We start from the raw sequence: 13,940 nt of genomic DNA, 5'->3' as shown, positions 1-13,940 counted from the left end.
TCAATTTGCTGTTCGACTGCAACCAGATTTGGTCACATTGCAATCAGTTACACGCGACTGTAACGACAATGAGTTTGCCTGTAGCGAGTTTCACGACTGTTACCAAACAATATTTTTTTTCAGTCATTTTCACTACTGCTAGGCTACACGACAGCCCCTTCATGCATGTGGTCACGTTGTGTTTGAGTGAGTTTCCGGTAACCGACTGTAACCGGTTTGTATTAATGCCGGCCGCGGGCCTGGTAAAACTGTCCCTCTTTTAATAAATACTGACATAAATTGTTACATGATTACAGTGTTACACTGATTTTGAAGTGAGCTGTAAAACGTTGAAAAAACTGAACTGTCACACTTTTGTACCACGACGAAGCAAGGTGCATGGAAGTGCACAAGCGGAAAACACGTTACCAGGACAACGTACATCTATCACCAGTCAATACAACCACCACACGCCACGTCCTGACACACACTGTGCGCAGGCCACATCAAAGACAATCTGTGGCCATTGACCTACAGGTGTCTATAGATAGTATGTACGTTTGCTTGTGGTGTTGCTTGATACGGTAGACGACACACTCTGGGCGTCCCAGAGTTGCTAAGAAAGCCTTCGTATAAACAACCGCAGACAATACAAAAGAGACTCCACTTTCAACTCACAGCGAATAAACGCCATTCCACAAGACGTCTTCAGGCTTCAATCAATGACGCACGAATGCATATTGTCAACTCCACCAATCACAACGTCTGTTACAAAAGCACATGGTGACAGAGTTGTTGTGTATATGTGTTTGTCCATTAAGCTGATGCTAGCTGACAGTTGAGAATCCTGCGCAGCGATCTTACCTGTAGACCGGACCACATCTGAGCTGCATCAAGCACACAGGTGAGTCCAAGTGTTTGTGCGTGTGTGTAACACGCATGCAGTATTTCAAGGCACAACCTTAATGGTTGTTCGTCCATTAAAGGTGCATATGTGTATACGTAAGGCTTAGCCAGGACGGAAATGCACCAATTCGTACAGATCATTTTCTTGGACAGTTTGCTAAGTTTTCAGTTTATCATTTTAGTTCTATTAACTTGCAATGCTATTTTAATCATAACTACAGATCTGCCTCAACTATAGTCAGGTGGGCCTCGCGAGACACAGGTGTTACCTGATCTGTTGACTGTGTTTACCTGCATCGTACATTTACGAGCAAAGCAGTTCAGTAATAAAACCTGTAAGCCAGCATATTAAATTCACACACAAAATATAGAGATACAGTATACTATATATACACAGATATCGCTGTCACATCGACTTAAAGTATCCGGGAAACTGAAACAGTAGAGACTTATTCAGTCGCCATTGACGTAATCACATGTGAAGAGGTGTGAACGATCACCAACACATGCAGTAACACCTGTTTGCATAGAATGAGTATTGGGGCTCTCACGTTTTCCACACCCAAAACAATGAACCAGTTCCAAACAATTCCCATTCAGATGATCCCTCATTCTCGATTAAAACCTTTTCTCATTTCTCATTTCTGGAACTATTCCCTAGCTCAATCATATTCGAAGCATGTTTAACTAAACATATTGGGATATTCTCAGTAATATTACGTTTTATTATTCCATAACAATGCAACAATCAGAAACTCTCCAAGTACAACGCGCTAAAAGATGATTGTAACTTTGCACCCTAATGCATTACGTACCGAAAATCGTATTCATAACTGATAAAGATTGTCGACAATGCTTGGGTAAATTTAGACTTGCACAAGTTTCTAAGGCAATAGTCTAAGGCAATTTCTTGATTATATAAACGAGAACACGTTGTCCACACAAACTGGCGTCATTAGATTTCTATAAGTCTCCAAGGAAATAGTTATCAGATTAAACATACTTTCTAGATTAATTCAAACAAAGTTGTCCATACAGGAGACTGGTTTCTTTCAACTGTCCACTTAAATATACTTGCTTAGTGACAGGATAGAATTGCAGCAGGCCGGTTTCTTATTCACTACAGCGTTGAGGCAAGGCTATAACTTATTCTAATGGCTTCTTTGTAAACAGATACACAACACGTTCTTCCTTCTCTGATCGTAAGATACACCATGTATACACTATCTATAATATATGTATACGCTTCAGTGTTCCCAAACGGGGTCATGGCACCACGAGAGTTTTGTCAATAGCGTGAAATCAAACGACTCGAACTATTTGACAGAAAGTTTTTAAATTGTTTCATGGTTTACTGGTTTGAGGCCAAGTGGGGCGGTTAAAATTTCCCTCATTTAAATCCAGCGTCTGCATGGTTGTTTCAGGATATGGACGCCGTCCTTTCGTGTGTGGTTCCCCTGTAGTGGACGCTGTCCTTTCGTGCGTGGTTCCCCTGTAGTGGACGCTGTCCTGTCGTGCGTGGTCCCCTTGTAATAGACGCTGTCCTGTCGTGTGTGGTCCCCCTGTAGTGGACGCTGTCCTGTCGTGTGTGGTCCCCCTGCAGTAGACGCTGTCCTGTCGTGTGTGGTCCCCCTGTAGTGGACGCTGTCCTGTCGTGTGTGGTGCCCCTGTAGTGGACGCTGTCCTGTCGTGTGTGGTGCCCCTGTAGTGGACGCTGTCCTGTCGTGTGTGGTTCCCCTGTAGTGGACGCTGTCCTGTCGTGTGTGGTCCCCCTGTAGTGGACGCTGTCCTGTCGTGTGTGGTCCCCCTGTAGTGGACGCTGTCCTGTCGTGTGTGATCCCCCTGTAGTGGACGCTGTCCTGTCGTGTGTGATCCCCCTGTAGTGGACGCTGTCCTGTCGTGTGTGATCCCCCTGTAGTGGACGGTGTCCTGTCGTGTGTGATCCCCCTGTAGTAGACACTGTCCTGTCGTGTGTGGTCCCCCTGTAGTGGACGCTGTCCTGTCGTGTGTGATCCCCCTGTAGTGGACGCTGTCCTGTCGTGTGTGGTCCCCCTGTAGTAGACACTGTCCTGTCGTGTGTGGTCCCCCTGTAGTGGACGCTGTCCTTTCGTGCGTGGTTCCCCTGTAGTGGACGCTGTCCTGTCGTGCGTGGTTCCCCTGTAGTAGACACTGCACGTCGTCTCTGACGTGGTATATGGGTCACGTGTAACAGGGAACTTGTGGGGTTTTTTTGTTAGTCACACCCGGTGGTGTGGTTCTCAATGCTTTGATCCCATTTAATCTCCGATCTCTTTAATTCTCTTTCATCTAAAGCTATCACGATGTCCAGTGAGTGAATGAGTGATGCAGCATTCTCTTTCGTGTAACACCGTTTGATGTCACATGAGTGAGTGAGTGGTGCACAGTACTCTTCCGTATAACGCTATCTTGATGTCCGGGGAGTGAATGAGTGATGCAGCATTCTCTTTCTTGTGACACCATTTTGATGTCCAGTGAGTGAATGAGTGATACAACATCCTCTTTCTTGTAACACTATTTTGATGTCCAATGAGTGAGTGATGAAACTTTCCTTCCGTGTAACATTTTGATGTCCCATGCGTGGGTGAGTGAGTGAGTGATGCCAAATTCTCTTTCGTGTAACACTATTTTGATGCCCCATGTGTGAATGAGTGAGGTGGTGAATGAGTTTTGTGTCGCTTCTGTCAATGGTCAAGCACGTGGACCTTATATATTGAGATATAAATAAGCGAACTAGTTGGTTATATGTATATCTAATTAATGGGTCTCACTTCTGATTTATGGAAACAGTAGTACTACCTATCTCAATCAGATTTGAAGCATTTTTAGCTAATCGTATTGGGGTATTTTCAGTAATATTAAGCTTTACTATCTCATAACTATGCAGCAATCAGAAACTTTGTTACGTTTAAGAAAGAGATTGTACAAGAGGCATGCCTGTGTGTTGTAGTGACTTGTCCGATCCATTGTGATTACTGCCTTATCAAAGGCAATTCAATACCCATCTGTATTTGTTGTACTGATTTCACCTGCTAAACCATCCTACGACTGAAATTGATAACATGGATAGATACAAATACATTGCGTTAGGCGTATGTCCATCTATGGATCAATGGACGACATTGGACAGTCAGGTTTTCTCAGGTGTCTTATGTAATGTATATTAATGAATGACACAGTCCTAAAAGTGTACACGTCCGAAAAAACAACAACACATACATAAATAACAAGATATTAATGAAGATATGGTTATTCGAAGTATTCCCGAAATTAAGGCTGGGTCCCCATGGTTACAGACACATGCAAATGCAAGGCATTGTTCAGCTAAACAAGTATGTGTAAATACATCGGACATCAATTAGGTTCAATTTGGTAGATTTAGGCGTCCAGAAGAATGTCACTGTTCATGAGGCCACTGTGTCTGCAGTGTCTTTATCTGCAGCAACGTCAACAACAGTGACGATCTGCATCGGGGTGGGACGCTATAACGCCAGGCAGGACAACGACAAGTATCAGCTTTAATATCTGGAATGACTCGACCGTTGATATAATTACTGAGTAAACATTCCATTCATTATACCACGAGTGGCATCTTTGTGTGTGTGTGTGTATGTATGTATGTATGTATGGATGGATGGATGGGTGGATGGATGTATGGATGGATGGATGGATGGATGGATGCGGGTGGGTGTGTAGGTAGGTAGGTAGGTAGGTATTTAGGTAGGTAGGTAGGTAGGTAGGTAGGTATGCTCGTGTGTGTGTGCATGTACATGTGTATGTGTGTAAGTGTTGGTGAAGTCAACATGTACAAAGCAAGCCAATAAATGTCGAACTCAAATTTAAGCGTCTTTATGACTAACCAGGAGAGAATCCGTTCGCCAATACATGTATCCACTGCGGCAGGTCGACATGGCCAGTAAATTGAAACACAACTGCACTGAGTCAGTGAAAATCCATTACATTTTCCGAGACCCACGGAGGAGACTGAATGTAGGTTGTAATGAATAGGAAACTCCACAGATGACGCACTGAGCGTTTGAATACCTTCTTCACCTGACTGACTTCAATAACCTGAAGTGTATCGTTTTGCTGTCATGCGGGTCACGCCAGAGTAGGGTTCGACCTCGGGGTCAAACAGCGTGTCTGTTGCTAATGGCAACAACTGTATGAAACAGTACACGGTCCGTACACCGAAATAGATTGGGTACGGGCTGTGTAAGACTGTGATATTGATCGATTTACGTGATCATTATTCAGGCACTAAAATGGTACAACTCGTACAGGTAGCATACAATTAGTTTTGACCATTTTGTGCACAAGCAAAGTATTTCATGACTTGTTTGAGTGGCATATTTAGAAGCTGGAAGTCAAATAGAATAAGTGTATGTGGGTGACAGCTTCTTTAATACTAGGGCACGATGTTTCGATACAGGTTCTTGTATCGTCTTCAAGTGTAAATCATTTACGTTATTTACACTTGAAAACGATACAAGAACCTGAATAGAAACGTTGTATCCTAGTATTGAAGAAGTTGTCATCCATATACACTTATTCTATTAAACTATTTCATAACTTTTACGAAGAGATATTTTGAAATATCAAACATACAACACGTCGCATGGGTGACCGCGTACAGTCACAGCTATTTTTGCAGCTGTTTCCTCCAACAGGAGTCTCGCGTGAATGATGTATTGCTGAGATACAACTAGTGCACGTTTGTAGGCAACTACACATGGCTATTAGGACACCATCTGCCGTCTCTGTGTATGTTAAATAACCGACACACATGGATACATGGGCAGTCTAAATCCTACCTATATGCAGACTATTTTATCGAACCCAAGTAACTCTTTTCTGTTTTAACCCACATGTGCTTAACTCACATGTGCGTGTGTGTCCGTGTGTGCCTGTGTGTGTCTGTGTATCCACGTCTCTGTGCAGTTTGAAAATATAGCATCACAACTGTACCTGAGTCACAGGGCCTGAAATATTTAATAAATGTCCGTCTGCATACATACATACAGAGAGAGAGAGAGAGAGAGAGAGAGAGAGAGAGACATACATACATACATAGTATTACATACATACATACATACATACATACATACATACATACATCCTCCATACATACATACATACATACATACGTATGTACATACATACATACATACATACATACATACATACATACATACATACATACATACATACATACGTATGTACATACATACATACATACATACATACATACATACATACATACATACATACATACATACATACATTGTACGAAACTCATCCTCGACATATCCATCACTGCGAAACTGATATAACCAATAACTTTTATCATGTACATTTTCTTAATGAGATTTCGAACATTAAAATTGTGGGGGATATTCGTAATTAGCAGAAAGCTCTTATTAAAGTAGTTTGGATACATATGTTTCGGTAATGCTTTTATGTTTGCATAAAGACACAGAAATCTTGAGGATGATATTTGACAGTGCCAGTTTTGTGAAAATATGTCATTTAGTCTTTGCTTAATGATAAAAGTAAATAACTTATCCCGTACTGTTGCATAAGCATCTATACATCACTTATGTGACGAAATCGGCCGTTCGATACCAATACATCTGATTTGACCTTCCCTCGTGAGAGTGCAGATCCACTGATTTAATAAAAATGGTATTACAGGGAAACGACTGCAGCAATTTCTGTCTGCCACACATTCCAAGCAATTATTGCCGCTTCTGTCTGCTCATGGTTTACTGGATAGTTAGGCGGTTAAAGCATTTGCTCGTCAAGCATGTTCCATTCCCCACTAGGATATAATTTGCGAAGTCCATTACTGATGTTCTCTGTCGTGATATTGCTGGAATATTGCTGAAAGCGCACTCTCGCTGTCAGGTGCAATAAACGTTCTGATGGCCATCAATATCAGGGTCTAATCACCCATGCATAAGTCAGCCAGTTTGATCTCGCAAGTGGTGTATATCAGCGTTTGTCAAAATCAATTCCCGAGCAATAGTCAAACGCTTATTTTGGTAAATCATAAGATTTATCTTTAGACAAGGTTCTAATTACGCTCACTGAAGAGCTGACATGATGTTAAAATATACCACTGCATACCATTTGCAGAAAATAACAGTTACTGATTTTGCTGTTGAACATCCTTTGTCAATGTTAACACAAAGAGCCATCAGTTTCACAGATTTCAGGACGGAGAAGATTCACCCATGCGCGCGTGACTGCGTGTGTGTGTGTGTGTGTGTGTGTGTGTGTGTGTGTGTGTGTGTGTGTGTGTGTCTGTGTGTGTCTGTGTGTGTGTGCGTGAGAGAGAGAGAGAGAGAGAGAGAGAGAGAGAGAGAAAGAGAATGAGAGAGATTGTTCTGCCCTGAAAGCAGTAACATACACAATTACAACTGCGTACTCAGCATTAAAATCAAATAAAACATTTATAAACAGGTTTGAAAATGATAATTTTGTTGACTATACAGGCATCATCACGCATCTGTGTACATTATTGTTTTCATACATACGATGAAACAAAACTAAGAAAACATTTACGTAGGTAGTTGTATTGCTATAACATTGATCTCTCATCTCCATACCACGCGTTACGTGGCCCAGTACTTATTAAGATACCGAATACATGTATACCACAACAGCTGGAGTGAACAAAAAGTGTGGAATATAGTCAATCCAGGGCTATATAGCATTGTTAACTGCAATCCAGGAATAGGTAGCTTCCTTAGTTTCAGAGGCAATTAGCCTAGCGACGAAGCCATATTTTTGTAGTTGTTTTTTTTTTTTAAATAAAGGTATACAAAAGTGTTGTGTGTGTATATATATATATATATATATATATATATATATATATATATGCTCCATGATGTGCATATCTTTACGATGCTAAATGAAAAACTTTGAATATGTTATGTGCATACAGACAGGCACAGTTGTTCTTTAAAGATGCCGTAGACTCATTATACGTGATAAATGACAGACATATTATCCGACATGCATTAAGTTTAAATTTTGGAACATGATTTTATGGTGAATACTTTAGATAGATAAGGCTACAAGTTTAAAGGATACATCAGTCTTTGTCAGAAGATTCAATCAAGTGTATGAATGTTGCAGTTGTCGGATGGTCTGTAAAGCGAGCGAGTGGATATTTTCTTGTTAAATGAGACACTTTTTCACTTCAGAAGTACATGGTGTTCATTTTCCACAGTCTTTATATTTTTCTCTAAACAGTAATCACAGAGCCTTTCTTCATTGTGTATATTGTTGTGTCTTCCAGTTTCTTTTAGTCTAAACTCGTTACATCTTAATTTTGATGTATAATATTTTAAATACTTTGGAATGTCATTTCTTATCTATGATTCAACGCTGAGTAGAGACTTACATTGATGATAATATTCACATTTAGAGGAAGATTCCAGGGAGCAGTGTCAGTCTCATAATTTTGCATTTGTACATATATTTAGAAAATTTCGTACGTCTTGAATGAGACCTGTCCTTCGTTGTTGAATGAAACAGTGCTGCATACTGGCAGGAATGTGGTGTTTACAGACACATATAATAACTTCATGTACATATGACGCCAGTCATGTTGAAGAAGGCACCGTATATAGTCGTCGTATATCGGATTGCTGGGCTTTTCGAAACAGTATTGAAAGTCTTTTATCATTACATCCATTCAAGGGCAATTAACGCTAAATTATTGTCTGCCGCACGGTGTATGGTGCAAAGAACAAGCATTTTACTGCCACATAACAAAAATAGTCACACATAAATCACAATCATGTCATGCCAGTTAAAATGTTACTCATGTTCGCAAAAAAATACAAGTCGATCCCTTTTCTGCCTGGAAACAACATGGTTGTCGTGTGGTCTAAGACAACGTTATTTGCTGATTGTGGGTTCCCCTTGCCATGGTTTGCCCTAACCATACCCTTCCTTCTCGTAGGTTTCATAAAAGTGGTAAACGTCTTTCACCTGCATCAATATTTTTATCTTTCCACAGTATACAGACATTGAGATACAGTTCACAGTGGCACTAAATCACTGTTCATACGAAACTCAGCTTACGATAAATCAAAATGACGATCTACATTTACGCATCATAACGACAATTTGATATTACAGTTACAAAATTCAGCTTACGATATATCAAAATGGCGATCTACATTACGCATCATAACGACAATTTGATATTACAGTTACAAAACTCAGCTTACGATATATCAAAATGGCGATCTACATTTACGCATCATAATGACAATTTGATATTACAGTTACAAAACTCAGCTTACGATATATCAAAATGGCGATCTACATTACGCATCATAACGACAATTTGATATTACAGTTACAAAACTCAGCTTACGATATATCAAAATGGCGATCTACATTTACGCATCATAATGACAATTTGATATTACAGTTACAAAACTCAGCTTACGATATATCAAAATGGCGATCTACATTTACGAATCATAACGACAATTTGATATTACAGTTACAAAACTCAGCTTACGATATATCAAAATGGCGATCTACATTTACGAATCATAATGACAGTTTGATATTACAGTTACAAAACTCAGCTTACGATATATCAAAATGGCGATCTACATTTACGAATCATAATGACAGTTTGATATTACAGTTACAAAACTCAGCTTACGATATATCAAAATGGCGATCTACATTTGATATTACAATTACAGTTAACGTACATGCTATCCAAATTTTGGAATTAGGTAGTCATGTTCTGCGAATCCTATAGTCATATGTGTAAAAATTGACAAGCTGTACATCACACAGATAATGAAGGTATCACAGTATTTTAAGCACTGCCAACCGATTCTAACATTGATGGGGTGAACGAAAACCCCACGTAGCCTAGTGTAAAGCTTTCGTTCGTCACTCCAAAGACCCTGGTACGATTCCCCGCATGGATACAATGTATGAAGCCCATTTCCAGTGCCCCCGCCGGAGTATTGCTAAGTCTAACCTCACTAACTCAAAAGAGTCAAATCTAATAAAGGCCAGTGACATGAAGCAAGGGAAGAAAGGCGCGTTTATAACAGAGAACCATTCATCCACGTTATACGAGGGGCAACAGTAATGGCTCCAACCTGACAACAATGAAAGCATATGGTCATCTTTTCTCTCCCCCAATGGAACATGTTTCGACAATAATGGAGTCTGGTTATTCCTGGATTCATGTTCATATCAGATAAGAGATATGCTTTATGGGTATTGAAAGGCCTTTATATCTTTTATGTATAAAGTCTACACGGGTTCCAGATCTATAAAACACCCTGCGTCCCTGACCCCGAGGACAAGGCAGATATGTTATGTCCGACTGTATGGCTTTAAGAACTAATTGGACAGTAGGCCATAACGGGAGGATCATACTGTGCAGAGGCTTCAGGTGACGGTATGACGCTTCTATTTTTGTGACGGGTGAATATGGCGTGATTGTTAGGAATAACAACATTTCTATAGTAAGGCATGACGCTGTCAAGAGCACCATAGAACATAAATAACAGACTGTTCTGAACTCACCAGTCAGATCAATCTCCGTATAAGTCAAGCCATAGAGTGTTGGTGAAGTGGAAATTCTCATGCCACCTCACCCGTTTTAAAGTTACAAAACGGTGACAGTGAGTGAATATAGTTTTACGCAGCTATATTCCAGCAATACCACGGCAGGTGACATCAGAAACGCACCCACATAAGAGAGGCTACTATTGTCACAGAGCAAAGCATAGTGAAGATAATAAGGCGATGACGTAGTCTTGTAGTTCAGGCGTCCGCCCACCAGCAAAAGAACCGGGTTCGATTCCCTTTCTGATTTTCCCCCGTCGTGATGTTGCTAGAATATTGATAAAAAGCGGCGTAAAGCCCAGGACCCAGATTTTCGAAACTCTCTTAGCGCTAAGACAGTCGTAAGTTAATGTTAATGTATGGCACTTACGACTATCTTAGCGCCAAGAGAGCTTCGAAAATCTTGGCCCAGCTCACGAAGTCACTCACCAAACCCCATGAGTTTACTTTGTTTTCCCGGGCGCACAAGATGTGTCTGTTCACCTTTCGTCAAACGTTCGTGTACCCAGTCAGAGATAGCGAGACAAGTAACCGTGAAGTTCCGGGTTAATTGCGCGGAAGGATGCTCATGCTGTTAATTAACCGTTTGCCTGATCCAGACTATTATTTACAGACCTCCGCCATATAGCTGGAATATTACTGAGTGCGGCGTAAAACAAGAAACTAACTGTGGATTCAATATTTGTGAAGATAAACGACGTCCATATCCGTGTGTTTATTTGTTGTCTGTATCAGTCCAGAGTGTCATTAGTCCGGTTCTGAAATGCTTTAACATATACAGACCGCTTCACATCGTGTCTCCTTGCACTGCATAAGCCACGTTAACAACAAATACCATCATTTGACATACATGTATTTTGGTAGTTTGTAGTCAGGCCTCGAACCACTGACTTAAAGCTTGGATGGTGGACTTCAAGATTCGGGTAAAATTTGCAGATGTGTTATAAATGTACAATTCCTTGCTAAAGATTGTTAGTCCTTGCGTCAGTTAGGATGATAGGATTATTATTCAATGTGCAAAGTAGTTTCCAAATGTTGCTAGCCAGTCTGGCTAGCTATGCCTCAAAGTTACTTGCTCACAAAATAATTCTCTTATCCGGAATGTGAATGTTGACATGTATTTTCATCATTAAGCTTGTAAACTGTTGAATATTTTATGAGGCCATAATCTTGCATGATTTAAAAGAATGACATAACTTTGCAGGTATAGGAGAGAGTTTACAGGGGAGAGTGATATATTTACAAAATGATCCCATGAAAATTTACTAGCCAGTCGGGTCAGTGACAATGGAGATTTGCTGGCCCGTTTGAGTACGCTGAATACTATCTCGCACGCTGAATAGGTTAGATTGTGGGGAGATTTTTGTTTAGGTAGCATGTCATTGTGAAACGATCTCTCATTCGCAATGGTCAACCACAAACTCGTTAAGACAGAGTGCATCGAATGTTCATTTGGAATTTAAACACGTTCCTAAACATGTTTTCATTCTAATCACGTTTTACATTCACGCAAACGTGTGATATGATCCGCGTCTGGAGGAAACGTTTTAAGGCGCGTTGAGGTCATCATGTTACTTTGCTATTCTTATCTTTGAAATCATGAAATCGGCGTATCTGCTCCCGATTTGTCACACATGTTATGAAATGTTTACCGCCTGGCCATGAAATATACTTATATGAATCCATGAGGGTGTTTCGACTGGCAAGTGTACAGCTGTTTATAACAGCAAATTTACAAGATACACATACACACAGACCGTATTACCTGACGCCACTCAGTGACCCATTCACTACAACTGTGTAGTACCTTAGCCTTAACCCGTCCACTGTTTGAGAAAGTACTGGCCATGTTACCTCATGTGACCAGTACAATGGACCGTCGCTGTTATTTACAGTCAGATCAAATGGTTCTTACGACCATTGGATAAGAGTCGGTGGTTACGGTATTGTAAGCTAACCCTGTCCTGGCTAATATAGGGCAACGGCTTTCCTAGCGACTAGTTCGCGTTTGTTCAGAACGGTGTCAGTGGAGTCACACATGAAGGTGATGGTGTAGTGCTTTTCTGATGTTTGCTTGTCGTAACTGTCATTACCATGTGGCGTATATTGGAAAAAAACGATGAACTTTGTCTGATGTAGAAATATATTGTTCCAATAATTCATGAACTTGAATAGTTGTGTGGAAGTGTAAATATGGCAATTGCAACTTAGCTTGATATCAAATGCTGTAAAACATATTCTTAGGTTATCACGTCGTCGTGATGAAACGTATTTCTGTATCACACGCCATGAAGTGGTAAATCCTTTCATTTAACCCTGTCATGTAACTGACATGTATCTTTTTAAATGTTTAGTGGTAGAAGCAGGATACTGTGCGACAAGTAGCCAGTTGATACATGTAACACAATTCAATTATAAACATCGCAGGGTAAAAGAATGTCTGTACCGGAGTCGCTCATAATAAATACAGCAAGAAATCATTTTCTGATGTAGATGTGTCTGTTCTTATGTTTTGAATGGAATTTTGACGGAATATCGGCATAATATCGTAACGTCTCAATTATGGTTTTTTTCCATCTCAAATCCTGTTTTCAGTGTCTACCATATTTTGCCCGACAGTGTATTTGACTGTAATGTTTAATGAAAGAAATTTTAGGTATTTCAAATTATTTGTGAGCATAGCTGCTAAGAACTGGGTGATCAGGCTCTTGGTTGTCTGACTGCATGCTTGGTACCACATTCATTGTGGTAAAGTTTGATTTTTACTATGGTTGATATTTGGGTAAACAGCGTTTACAGACGGTGTTCACCCTTTCGTTGATTGCATTTAGTACTTAGTCTATGAGGGCAGTGGGATAACCTGAGGGTTAAAATGGTCGCTCGTCATGCCGAAGACCCAGGTGTTAATACATGAGCATAATGCGTGAAACGCACTTCTGTTGTCCACCGCAGGCCCAAAGCTTCATTTCACTGCTATTTCTTGTTCACACGAATCCTATCCTATGTTATAATAAAGGAACATTTTATCTTTTATGCGTATCTATTGTCGAATTACGAAACCGGTTGTGGGTGTCAGCTTGATTCGAATCGACACGTCTTCTATTATACAGTATATGAGCAATGGGCGTTATGCAGTATCTGCACACCAGACTGAGACGAATATTTCAGGGGATCTATCGAAATAACTCATTTCGTTTGAAAATTTTGTTTGTTGTCTAACGCCGCACTCAGCAATATTCCACCTATTTTGCGGCGGTCTGTAGATAATGGAGTCTCGACCAGACAGTTTAGTGATCAACAGCATGAGCATCGATCTACGCAATTGGGAAGGCATGTGTGTGCCAAGTCAGCGAACCTGACCATCTGATCCTGTATGTTGACTCTTACGACCAGCATAAGTTGCTGACGACTAG

At 40.5% G+C, this 13,940-nt stretch overlaps 1 protein-coding gene across 1 annotated transcript in view; it reads left to right on the top strand.

Moving 5' to 3' along the window:
* Window positions 1–644: 644 nt before the first annotated feature.
* The window catches only part of LOC137258311 (annulin-like), a 38,575-nt gene continuing 25,279 nt past the window's right edge, over window positions 645–13,940 (top strand). The window contains exon 1 of the mRNA XM_067795946.1: window positions 645–883. The gene's annotated coding sequence lies outside the window, so the exon portion shown is untranslated. The remainder of the gene's footprint in view (window positions 884–13,940) is intronic.

The sequence above is a fragment of the Haliotis asinina genome, chromosome 12, assembly GCF_037392515.1.
Source record: "Haliotis asinina isolate JCU_RB_2024 chromosome 12, JCU_Hal_asi_v2, whole genome shotgun sequence".
In the NCBI taxonomy this organism is placed as follows: Eukaryota; Metazoa; Mollusca; class Gastropoda; order Lepetellida; family Haliotidae; genus Haliotis; species Haliotis asinina.
The sequence above is the reverse complement of the archived record's forward strand: the minus strand, read 5'-3'. Positions and strand labels throughout refer to the sequence as shown.